Below are 13,356 nucleotides of genomic sequence, written 5' to 3' on the forward strand. Positions count from 1 at the left end.
GGTTCCCCTTCTATCACTGGGATCAAGCACCGTAAGATCGAACCCACTATAAAGCACCTCTTCCCATTGCAAGATAAATAGGTCAAGTTGGCCAAACAAAACCCAAATATTGGAGAAGAAATACGAGGCTATAAGCGATCATGCATAAAAGAGATCAAAGGAACTCAAATACTTTCATTGATATAAAAAGATAGATCTGATCATAAACTCAAAGTTCATCGATCCCAACAAACACACCGTAAAAGAGTTACATCATATGGATCTCCAAGAGACCATTGTATTGAGAATCAAGAGAGAGAGAGAGAGGAAGCCATCTAGCTACTAACTACGGACCTAAAGGTCTACAAAGAACTACTCACGCATCATCGGAGAGGCACCAATGGAGGTGGTGAACCCCATCCAAGATGGTGTCTAGATTGGATCTGGTGGTTCTGGACTCTGCGGCGGCCGGATCAATATTTCATCGACTCCCCTAGGATTTTGGGAATATTGGGGTATTTATGGAGCAAAGAGGCGGTCCTTGGGGCACCCGAGGTGGGCACTACCCACCAGGGCGCGCCTGGGCCTCCTGGCGCGCTCTGGTGGGTTGTGCTCCCCTCGGGGCACCGTTGTATTCCTTTTGGCCCATAAAAATTCCAGGCGCAGGCAGGGCCCGTTGTGTTCCTTCTGGACAAAATTCTCCGTAAAGTTTCATGGCATTTGGACTCCATTTGATATTGATTTTCTGTGATGTACTAAAATGGAAAAAATAGCAACTGGCACTTGGCACTATGTCAATAGGTTAGTACCAAAAAATGATATAAAATGACTATAAAATGATTATAAAACATCCAAGATTGATGATTTAACAGCATGGAACATCAAAAATTATAGATACATTGGAGACGTATCATGGATAGAGGGATCCGTGTCAGTATTCAATCTCCATGGATCAATCACCTGCTTTTTGCGGATGATAGCCTAATCTTCATGCAATCGAAGGTGGATAGTGCTCTCAGACTTAACAATATTCTGAAGGTTTATGGCGAATGCTCAGGACAATGCGTGCATAAGGAAAAAGAGCTCCATTCTTTTTAGTCCAAACACACCGGAACCTATTAGAGCAGCCTTGAAAGGAGCCCTGGGCATATCGGTCGAGGCCTTCAATGAGAGATACCTGGGCTTTCTGACTGCGGTAGGGCGTATCACATTGGGCACCTTTGATTACATTGGTGAGCGAGTGAGAGCTTAAATGAATGGAGGAACCGAACATTTGGTTTCATGCGCAGCAAGGGAGGTGCTGGTAAAGTCGGTGGCCCAATCTATACCGACATTCATGATGAGCTACTTCAAACTGACCAAGAAAATTTACAAAGGAATTTCCTCACCGATGGCTAAGTACTGGTGGAGCAGCTTCATCGATAGACATTCCATGCACTGGACAGACTGGAAATCTCTTTCAGTCCCAAGGTACAAGGAAGGGATGGGATTCCGAATTTGGAAATGTTCAATATTGCATTGTTGGGAAAGCATGGTTGGCGGCTGAAAACAGGCCTGGAATCCTTATGTTCTAGGTTTATTAGAGGCCGATGTTTCCCAAATGTTAATTTCATGCATGCTATTGTGCCGAAAAATGCCTCTGCGACCTGGCAAGGCATTATAGCCGGGAGGAAGGAACTGGAAGCTGGATTAATGAAGAGGATATGTGACGGCACTTTTGTTAATATTTGGACTAACCGATGGCTGGCGGGGAAACTATCTTTGAGTCCATCAGTTGAGATTGGATACGCCTGAAGGAAATATGCCCTAGAGGCAATAATAAAGTTATTATTTATTTCCTTATAATCATGATAAATGTTTATTATTCATGCTAGAATTGTATTAATCGGAAACATAATACATGTGTGAATACATAGACAAACAAAGTGTCACTAGTATGCCTCTACTAGACTAGCTCGTTAATCAAAGATGGTTATGTTTCCTAACCATGAACAATGAGTTGTTATTTGATTAACGAGGTCACATCATTAGTTGAATGATCTGATTGACATGACCCATTCCATTAGCTTAGCACCCGATCGGTTTAGTATGTTGCTATTGCTTTTCTTCATGACTTATACATGTTCCTATGACTATGAGATTATGTAACTCCCATTGCCGGAGGAACACTTTGGGTGCTACCAAACGTCACAACGTAACTGGGTGATTATAAAGGAGCATTATAGGTGTCTCCAAAGGTATGTTGGGTTGGCGTATTTCGAGAACTAGGATTTGTCACTCCGATTGTCGGAGAGGTATCTCTGGGCCCTCTCGGTAATACACATCACATAAGCCTTGCAAGCATGTAACTAAGATGTTAGTTGTGAGATGATGTATTACGGAACGAGTAAAGAGACTTGCCGGTAACGAGATTGAACTAGGTATTGGATACCGATGATCGAATCTCGGGTAAGTAACATACCGATGACAAAGGGAACAACGTATGTTGTTATGCGGTCTGACCGATAAAGATCTTCGTAGATTATGTAGGAGCCAATATGGGCATCCAGGTCCCGCTATTGGTTATTGACCGGAGACATGTCTCGGTCATGTCTACATTGTTCTCGAACCCGTAGGGTCCGCACGCTTAAGGGTACCATGACAGTTATATTATGAGTTTATGCATTTTGATTTACCGAAGTTAGTTCGGAGTCCCGGATGTGATCACGGACATGACGAGGAGTCTCGAAATGGTCGAGACATAAAGATTGATATATTGGAAGCCTATGTTTGGATATCGGAAGTGTTCCGGGTGAAATCGGGATTTTACCGGAGTACCGGGAGGTTACCGGAACCCCCCGGAGCTATATGGGCCTTAGTGGGCCTTAGTGGAAAGGAGAAAGGGGCAGCCCAAGGTGGCCTCCCCCCTCCCCTAGTCCTATTAGGACTAGGAGAGGTGGCCGGCCCTCTCCCTCCCCCCCCGAGGAATCCTATTCCAACTAGGATGGGGGGGGGGAATCCTACTCCCAGAGGGAGTAGGACTCTCCTGGCGCGCCCCTTGTGGCCGGCCAGCCTCCCCCCGTCCTTTATATACTGAGGTAGAGGCACCCTAGAACACACAAGTTGATCCACGTGATCTATTCCTTAGCCGTGTGCGGTGCCCCCAGCCACCATAGTCCTCGATAATACTGTAGCGGAGTTTAGGCGAAGCCCTGCTGCTGTAGTACATCAAGATCGTCACCACGCCGTCGTGCTGACGGACTCTTCCCCGACACTTTGCTGGATCGGAGTCCGGGGATCGTCATCGAGCTGAACGTGTGCTCGAACTCGGAGGTGCCGTAGTTTCGGTGCTTGATCGGTTGGATCGTGAAGACGTACGACTACTTCCTCTACGTTGTGTCAGCGCTTCCGCGGTCGGTCTGCGTTGGGTACGTAGACAACACTCTCCCTTCTCGTTGCTATGCATCACATGATCTTGCGTGTGCGTAGGAATTTTTTTGAAATTACTACGAAACCCAACAGTGGCATCCGAGCCTAGGTTATTTATGTTGATGTTATATGCACGAGTAGAACACAAGTGAGTTGTGGGCGATATAAGTCATACTGCCTACCAGCATGTCATACTTTGGTTCGGCGGTATTGTTGGACGAGACGACCCGGACCAACATTACGCGTACGCTTACGCGAGACCGGTTCCCCCGACGTGCTTTGCACACAGGTGGCTTGCGGGCGACTGTCTCTCCAACTTTAGCTGAACCGAGTGTGGCTACGCCCGGTCCTTGCGAAGGTTAAAACGGAGTCTATTTGACAAACTATCGTTGTGGTTTTGATGCGTAGGTGAGATTGGTTCTTACTTAAGCCCGTAGCAGCCACGTAAAACTTGCAACAACAAAGTAGAGGACGTCTAACTTGTTTTTTGCAGGGCATGTTGTGATGTGATATGGTCAAGACATGATGCTGAATTATATTGTATGAGATGATCATGTTTTGTAACCGAGTTATTGGCAACTGGCAGGAGCCATATGGTTGTCGCTTTATTGTATGCAATGAAATCGCGATGTAATGCTTTACTTTATTACTAAGCGGTAGTGATAGTCGTGGAAGCATAAGATTGGCGAGACGACAACGATGTTGCGATGGAGATCAAGGTGTCGCGCCGGTGACGATGGTGATCATGACGGTGCTTCGAAGATGGAGATCACAAGCACAAGATGATGATGGCCATATCATATCACTTATATTGATTGCATGTGATGTTTATCCTTTTATGCATCTTATCTTGCTTTGATTGACGGTAGCATTATAAGATGATCTCTCACTAAATTATCAAGAAGTGTTCTCCCTGAGTATGCACCGTTGCCAAAGTTCGTCGTGCCCAGACACCACGTGATGATCGGGTGTGATAAGCTCTACGTCCATCTACAACGGGTGCAAGCCAGTTTTGCACACGCAGAATACTCAGGTTAAACTTGACGAGCCTAGCATATGCAGATATGGCCTCGGAACACGGAGACCGAAAGGTCGAACATGAATCATATAGTAGATATGATCAACATAACGATGTTCACCATTGAAAACTACTCCATCTCACGTGATGATCAGTTATGGTTTAGTTGATTTGGATCACGTGATCACTTAGAGATTAGAGGGATGTCTATCTAAGTGGGAGTTCTTAAGTAATTTGATTAATTGAACTTAAACTTATCATGAACTTAGTACCAGATAGTATCTTGCTTGTTTATGTTGATTGTAGATAGATGGCTCGTGCTGTTGTTTTGTTGAATTTTAATGCGTTCCTTGAGAAAGCAAAGTTGAAAGATGATGGTAGCAATTACACGGACTGGGTCCGTAATTTGAGGATTATCCTCATTGCTGCTCAGAAGAATTACGTCCTGGAAGCACCGCTGGGTGCCAAGCCTGCTGCTCGAGCAACACCAGATGTTATGAACGTCTGGCAGAGCAAAGCTGATGACTACTCGATAGTTCAGTGTGCCATGCTTTACGGCTTAGAATCGGGACTTCAACGACGTTTTGAACGTCATGGAGCATATGAGATGTTCCAGGAGTTGAAGTTAATATTTCAAGCAAATGCCCGGATTGAGAGATATGAAGTCTCCAATAAGTTCTATAGCTGCAAGATGGAGGAGAACATTCTGTCAATGAGCATATACTCAAAATGTCTGGGTATAATAATCACTTGATTCAGATGGGAGTTAATCTTCCAGATGATTGTGTCATTGACAGAATTCTCCAATCACTGCCACCAAGCTACAAGAGCTTCGTGATGAACTATAATATGCAAGGGATGAACAAGACTATTCCCGAGCTCTTCGCGATGCTGAAAGCTGCGGAGGTAGAAATCAAGAAGGAGCATCAAGTGTTGATGGTTAACAAGACCACTAGTTTCAAGAAAAAGGGCAAAGGGAAGAAGAAGGGGAACTTCAAGAAGAACGGCAAGCGAGTTGCTGCTCAAGAGAAGAAACCCAAGTCTGGACCTAAGCCTGAAAATGAGTGCTTCTACTGCAAGAAGACTGGTCACTGGAAGCGGAACTGCCCCAAGTATTTGGCGGATAAGAAGGATGGCAAGGTGAACAAAGGTATATGTGATATACATGTTATTGATGTGTACCTTACTAGAGCTCGCAGTAGCACCTGGGTATTTGATACTGGTTCTGTTGCTAATATTTGCAACTCGAAACAGGGACTACGGAATAAGCGGACACTAGCAAAGGACGAGGTGACGATGCGCGTGGGAAACGGTTCCAAAAGTCGATGTGATCGCGGTCAGCACGCTACCTCTACATCTACCTTCGGGATTAATATTAGACCTAAATAATTGTTATTTGGTGCCAGCGTTGAGCATGAACATTATATCTGGATCTTGTTTGATGCGAGACGGTTATTCATTTAAATCAGAGAATAATGGTTGTTCTATTTATATGAGTAATATCTTTTATGGTCATGCACCTTTGAAGAGTGGTCTATTTTTGATGAATCTCGACAGTAGTGATACACATATTCATAATGTCGAAGCCAAAAGATGCAGAGTTGATAATGAAAGTGCAACTTATTTGTGGCACTGTCGTTTAGGTCATATCGGTGTAAAGCGCATGAAGAAACTCCATACTGATGGACTTTTGGAACCACTTGATTATGAATCACTTGGTACTTGCGAACCGTGCCTCATGGGCAAGATGACCCAAACACCGTTCTCCGGTACTATGGAGAGAGCAACAGATTTGCTGGAAATCATACATACCGATGTATGTGGTCTGATGAATATTGAGGCTCGTGGCGGATATCGTTATTTTCTCACCTTCACAGATGACTTAAGCAGATATGGATATATCTACTTAATGAAACATAAGTCTGAAACATTTGAAAAGTTCAAAGAATTTTAGAGTGAAGTGGAAAATCATCGTAACAAGAAAATAAAGTTTCTACGATCTGATCGTGGAGGAGAATATTTGAGTTACGAGTTTGGTGTACATTTGAAAAATTGTGGAATAGTTTCGCAACTCACGCCACCCGGAACACCACAGCCTAATGGTGTGTCCGAACGTCGTAATCGTACTTTACTAGATATGGTGCGATCTATGATGTCTCTTACTGATTTACCGCTATCGTTTTGGGGTTATGCTTTAGAGACGGCCGCATTCACGTTAAATAGGGCACCATCAAAATCCGTTGAGACGACGCCTTATGAACTATGGTTTGGCAAGAAACCAAAGTTGTCGTTTCTTAAAGTTTGGGGCTGCGATGCTTATGTGAAAAAGCTTCAACCTGATAAGCTCGAACCCAAATCAGAGAAATGTGTCTTCATAGGATACCCAAAGGAGACTGTTGGGTACACCTTCTATCACAGATCCGAAGGCAAGACATTCGTTGCTAAGAATGGATCCTTTCTAGAGAAGGAGTTTCTCTCGAAAGAAGTGAGTGGGAGGAAAGTAGAACTTGACGAGGTAACTGTACCTGCTCCCTTATTGGAAAATAGTACATCACAGAAAACTGTTTCTGCGGCATCTATACCAATTAGTGAGGAAGCTAATGATGTTGATCATGAAACTTCGGGTCAAGATACTACTGAACCTCGTAGATCGACCAGAGCGAGATCCGCACCAGAGTGGTACGGTAATCCTGTTCTGGAAATCATGCTACTAGATCATGATGAACCTACGAACTATGAAGAAGCGATGGTGAGCCCAGATTCCGCAAAGTGGCTTGAAGCCATGAAATTTGAGATGGGATCCATGTATGAGAACAAAGTATGGACTTTGGTTGACTTGCCCGATGATCGGCAAGCAATTGAGAATAAATGGATCTTCAAGAAGAAGACTGACGTTGATGGTAATGTTACTGTCTACAAAGCTCGACTTGTCACAAAAGGTTTTCGACAAGTTCAAGGGGTTGACTACGATGAGACCTTCTCACCCGTAGCGATGCTTAAGTCTGTCCGAATCATGTTAGCAATAGCCGCATTTTATGATTATGAAATTTGGCAGATGGATGTCAAAACTGCATTCCTGAATGGATTTCTGGAAGAAGAGTTGTATATTATGCAACCGGAAGGTTTTGTCGATCCAAAGGGCGCTAACAAAGTGTGCAAACTCCAGCGATCCATTTATGGACTGGTGCAAGCCTCTCGGAGTTGGAATAAACGCTTTGATAGTGTGATCAAAGCATTTGGTTTTATACAGACTTTCGGAGAAGCCTGTATTTACAAGAAAGTGAGTGGGAGCTCTGTAGCATTTCTGACATTATATGTGGATGACATATTACTGATTGGAAATGATATAGAATTTTTGGATAGCATAAAGGGATACTTGAATTAGAGTTTTTCAATGAAAGACCTCGGTGAAGCTGCTTACATATTAGGCATAAAATCTATAGAGATAGATCAAGACGCTTAATTGGACTTTCACAAAGCACATACCTTGACAAGATTTTGAAGAAGTTCAAAATGGATCAAGCAAAGAAAGGGTTCTTGCCTATGTTACAAGGTGTGAAGTTGAGTCAGACTCAATGCCCGACCACTGCAGAAGATAGAGAGAAAATGAAAGATGTTCCCTATGCTTCAGCCATAGGCTCTATCATGTATGCAATGCTGTGTACCAGACTTGATGTGTGCCTTGCTATAAGTTTAGCAGGGAGGTACCAAAGTAATCCAGGAGTGGATCACTGGACAGCAGTCAAGAACATCCTGAAATACCTGAAAAGGACTAAGGATATGTTTCTCGTATATGGAGGTGACAAAGAGCTCAACGTAAAAGGTTACGTTGATGCAAGCTTTGACACTGATCCGGACGATTCTAAATCGCAGACCGGATACGTGTTTACATTAAACGGTGGAGCTGTCAGTTGGTGCAGTTCTAAACAAAGCGTTGTAGCGGGATCTACATGTGAAGCAGAGTACATAGCTGCTTCGGAAGCAGCGAACGAAGGAGTCTGGATGAAGGAGTTCATATCCGATCTAGGTGTCATACCTAGTGCATCGGGTCCAATGAAAATCTTTTGTGACAATACTGGTGCAATTGCCTTGGCAAAGGAATCCAGATTTCACAAGAGAACCAAGCACATCAAGAGACGCTTCAATTCCATGCGGGATCTAGTCCAAGTGGGAGACATAGAGATTTGCAAGATACATACGGATCTGAATGTTGCAGACCCATTGACTAAGCCTCTTCCACGAGCAAAACATGATCAGCACCAAGGCTCCATGGGTGTTAGAATCATTACAGTGTAATCTAGATTATTGACTCTAGTGCAAGTGGGAGACTGAAGGAAATATGCCCTAGAGGCAATAATAAAGTTATTATTTATTTCCTTATAATCATGATAAATGTTTATTATTCATGCTAGAATTGTATTAATCGGAAACATAATACATGTGTGAATACATAGACAAACAAAGTGTCACTAGTATGCCTCTACTAGACTAGCTCGTTAATCAAAGATGGTTATGTTTCCTAACCATGAACAATGAGTTGTTATTTGATTAACGAGGTCACATCATTAGTTGAATGATCTGATTGACATGACCCATTCCATTAGCTTAGCACCCGATCGTTTAGTATGTTGCTATTGCTTTTCTTCATGACTTATACATGTTCCTATGACTATGAGATTATGTAAGTCCCGTTTGCCAGAGGAACACTTTGGGTGCTACCAAACGTCACAACGTAACTGGGTGATTATAAAGGAGCATTACAGGTGTCTCCAAAGGTACATGTTGGGTTGGCATATTTCGAGACTAGGATTTGTCACTCCGATTGTCGGAGAGGTATCTCTGGGGCCCTCTCGGTAATACACATCACATAAGCCTTGCAAGCATTGTAACTAAGATGTTAGTTGTGAGATGATGTATTACGGAACGAGTAAAGAGACTTGCCGGTAACGAGATTGAACAAGGTATTGGATACCGACGATCGAATCTCGGGCAAGTAACATACCGATGACAAAGGGAACAACGTATGTTGTTATGCGGTCTGACCGATAAAGATCTTCGTAGAATATGTAGGAGCCAATATGGGCATCCAGGTCCCGCTATTGGTTATTGACCGGAGACATGTCTCGGTCATGTCTACATTGTTCTCGAACCCGTAGGGTCCGCATGCTTAAGGTTACGATGACAGTTATATTATGAGTTTATGCATTTTGATGTACCGAAGTTAGTTCGGAGTCCCGGATGTGATCACGGACATCACGAGGAGTCTCGAAATGGTCGAGACATAAAGATTGATATATTGGAAGCCTATGTTTGGATATCGGAAGTGTTCCGGGTGAAATCGGGATTTTACCGGAGTACCGGGAGGTTACCGGAACCCCCCGGTTACCATATGGGCCTTAGTGGGCCTTAGTGGAAAGGAGAAAGGGGCAGCCCAAGGTGGCCGTGCACCTCCCCCCTTCCCCTAGTCCTATTAGGACTAGGAGAGGTGGCCGGCCCCCTCTCCCCCCCCCCCCCGAGGAATCCTATTCCAACTAGGATTGGGGGGGGGGGAATCCTACTCCCAGAGGGAGTAGGACTCTCCTGGCACACCCCTTGTGGCCGGCCAGCCTCCCCCCTTGGTCCTTTATATACTGAGGTAGAGGTACCCTAGAACACACAAGTTGATCCACGTGATCTATTCCTTAGCCGTGTGCGGTGCCCCCGGCCACCATAGTCCTCGATAATACTGTAGCGGAGTTTAGGCGAAGCCCTGCTGCTGTAGTACATCAAGATCGTCACCACGCCATCGTGCTGACGGAACTCTTCCCCGACACTTTGCTGGATCGGAGTCCGGGGATCGTCATCGAGCTGAACGTGTGCTCGAACTCGGAGGTGCCGTAGTTTCGGTGCTTGATCGGTTGGATCGTGAAGACGTACGACTACTTCCTCTACGTTGTGTCAGCGCTTCCGCGGTCGGTCTGCGTTGGGTACGTAGACAACACTCTCCCTTCTCGTTGCTATGCATCACATGATCTTGCGTGTGCGTAGGAATTTTTTTGAAATTACTACGAAACCCAACAGTGGCATCCGAGCCTAGGTTATTTATGTTGATGTTATATGCACGAGTAGAACACAAGTGAGTTGTGGGCGATATAAGTCATACTGCCTACCAGCATGTCATACTTTGGTTCGGCGGTATTGTTGGACGAGACGACCCGGACCAACATTACGCGTACGCTTACGCGAGACCGGTTCCCCCGACGTGCTTTGCACACAGGTGGCTTGCGGGCGACTGTCTCTCCAACTTTAGCTGAACCGAGTGTGGCTACGCCCGGTCCTTGCGAAGGTTAAAACGGAGTCTATTTGACAAACTATCGTTGTGGTTTTGATGCGTAGGTAAGAACGGTTCTTGCTAAGCCCGTAGCAAGCACATAAAACTTGCAACAACAAAGTAGAGGACGTCTAACTTGGTTTTGCAGGGCATGTTGTGATGTGATATGGTCAAGACATGATGCTAAATTTTATTGTATGAGATGATCATGTTTTGAAACTGAGTTATCAGCAACTGGCAGGAGCCATATGGTTGTCGCCTTATTGTATGCAATGCAATTGCGCTGTAATGCTTTATTTATCACTAAGCGGTAGCGATAGTCGTGGAAGCATAAGATTGGCGAGACGACAACGATGCTACGATGATGATCAAGGTGTCACGCTGGTGACGATGGTGATCATGACGGTGCTTCGAAGATGGATATCACAAGCACAAGATGATGATGGCCATATCATATCACTTATATTTTGATTGCATATGATGTTTATCTTTTATACATCTTATTTTGCTTAGTTTGACGGTAGCATTTTAAGATGATCTCTCACTAATTATCAAGAAGTGTTCTCCCTGAGTATGCACCGTTGCGAAAGTTCTTCGTGCTGAGACACCACGTGATGATCGGGTGTGATAGGCTCTACATTCAAATACAATGGGTGCAAAATAGTTGCACACGCGGAATACTCAGGTTATACTTGACGAGCCAAGCATATACAGATATGGCCTCGTAACACGGAGATCGAAAGGTCGAGCGTGAATCATATAGTAGATATGATCAACATAGTGATGTTCACCATTGAAAACTACTCCATCTCACATGATGATTGGACATGGTTTAGTTGATTTGGATCACGTGATCACTTAGATGATTAGAGAGATGTCTATCTAAGTGGGAGTTCTTAAGTAATATGATTAATTGAACTTAAATTTATTATGAACTTAGTCCTGATAGTATTTTGCAAATTATGTTGTAGATCAATAGCTCGCGTTGTTGCTTTCATATGTTTATTTTGATATGTTCCTAGAGAAAATTGTTTTGAAAGATGTTAGTAGCAATGATGCGGATTGGATCCGTGATCTGAGGATTATCCTCATTGCTGCACAGAAGAATTATGTCCTTGATGCACTGCTAGGTGACCGACCTATTGCAGGAGCAAAAGCAGACGTTATGAACGTTTGGCTAGCTCAATATGATGACTACTTGATAGTTTACTGCACCATGCTTAACGGCTTACAATCGGGACTTCAAAGAAGTTTTGAACGTCATGGACCATATGAGATGTTCTAGGAGTTGAAGTTAATATTTCAAGCAAATACCCGAGTTGAGAGATATGAAGTCTCCAACAAGTTCTATAGCTAAAAGATGGAGGAGAATCGCTCAACTAGTGAGCATGTGCTCAGATTGTCTGGGTACTACAATCGCTTGAATCAAGTGGGAGTTAATCTTCCAGATAAGATAGTGATTGACAAAATTCTCTAGTCACCATCACCAAGTTTGTAAAACTTCATGATGAACTATAGTATGCAAGGGATGGCGAAAACGACTCCCGAGCTTTTCATGATGACGAAATCGATGAAGGTAGAAATCAAGAAAGAGCATCAAGTGTTGATGGTTGACAAGATCACTAGTTTCAAGAAAAAGGGCAAAGGGAAAAAGGGGAACTTCAAGAAGAACAGCAAGCAAGTTGCTGCTCAAGTGAAGAAGCCCAAATCTGGTCCTAAGCCTGAGACTAAGTGCTTCTACTGCAAAGGGACTGGTCACTGGAAGCGGAATACCCCAAGTGATTGGCGGATAAGAAGGATGGCAAAGTGAACATAAGTATATTTGATATACATGTTATTGATGTGTACTTTACTAGTTGTCGGTGTACTAGAGTGGGGGTACCCTAGTATCCCGAACTTGTGCACGGGTAGTCGCAGCATCCCGCGGCAAGGCTTGCCGGGTGACCGCCAAGATCCTCCGTGGTTCCTTTGGAGCCATTCAAGAACAAAGTGTCCAAGCCAAGAAGACAAGACCTCTTGCCGGGAAGGCCACCCAAGGCATTGCAAGGAACTTGCCGCGGCGCACCGCGCGCCCCGGCAAGGCCCGGTGAGCGACAAGCTCCCGGACGCGACAAGACAACAACAGCGGCAAGGCGTTTGCCGCGGCAAGCCACCCCCCTCGGTCCGCGCTCCAGCACATCCACCAACGTGTCGCTCTGGGGCCCTTCCAGGCGTACGTGGCGGGAGGCTGTGCAGCCAGCGGCGTGCGGTGGCAAGCGGCGCTGACAAGATCGCCATCGTGGCGAACGGTGGCGTCCCTGGCGGTCCCTTTTCGCACTATTTAGGCGACACAGACGGGCATTTAAGGCCCTTGTCCCCTACCGTCAGGGTTAGGTATGATACACTCTAATAGGTAGCTGTGCCTACCACAGCACCTTTCCATTTTTGCCCTTTACCTCCGTTGCCACCTGTCGGGAACCCCTTGAGCATATAAAAGGAGGCCCGTGTGCAACGTAGAAGGGGGTTAGCTAGTGGGAACACTCAGGCTCGGTCTTGCTAGCTGCAGAAGTGTACTGTAACACTCCACGCTCCCGAGCAAGAAATCAACACAAACCACAAACCGTAAATCGCTCACGTATATCGCCTCGATTTGCTCTTTGCA

This window comes from Triticum urartu, chromosome 3, assembly GCF_003073215.2.
Source record: "Triticum urartu cultivar G1812 chromosome 3, Tu2.1, whole genome shotgun sequence".
Classification (NCBI taxonomy): domain Eukaryota; kingdom Viridiplantae; phylum Streptophyta; class Magnoliopsida; order Poales; family Poaceae; genus Triticum; species Triticum urartu.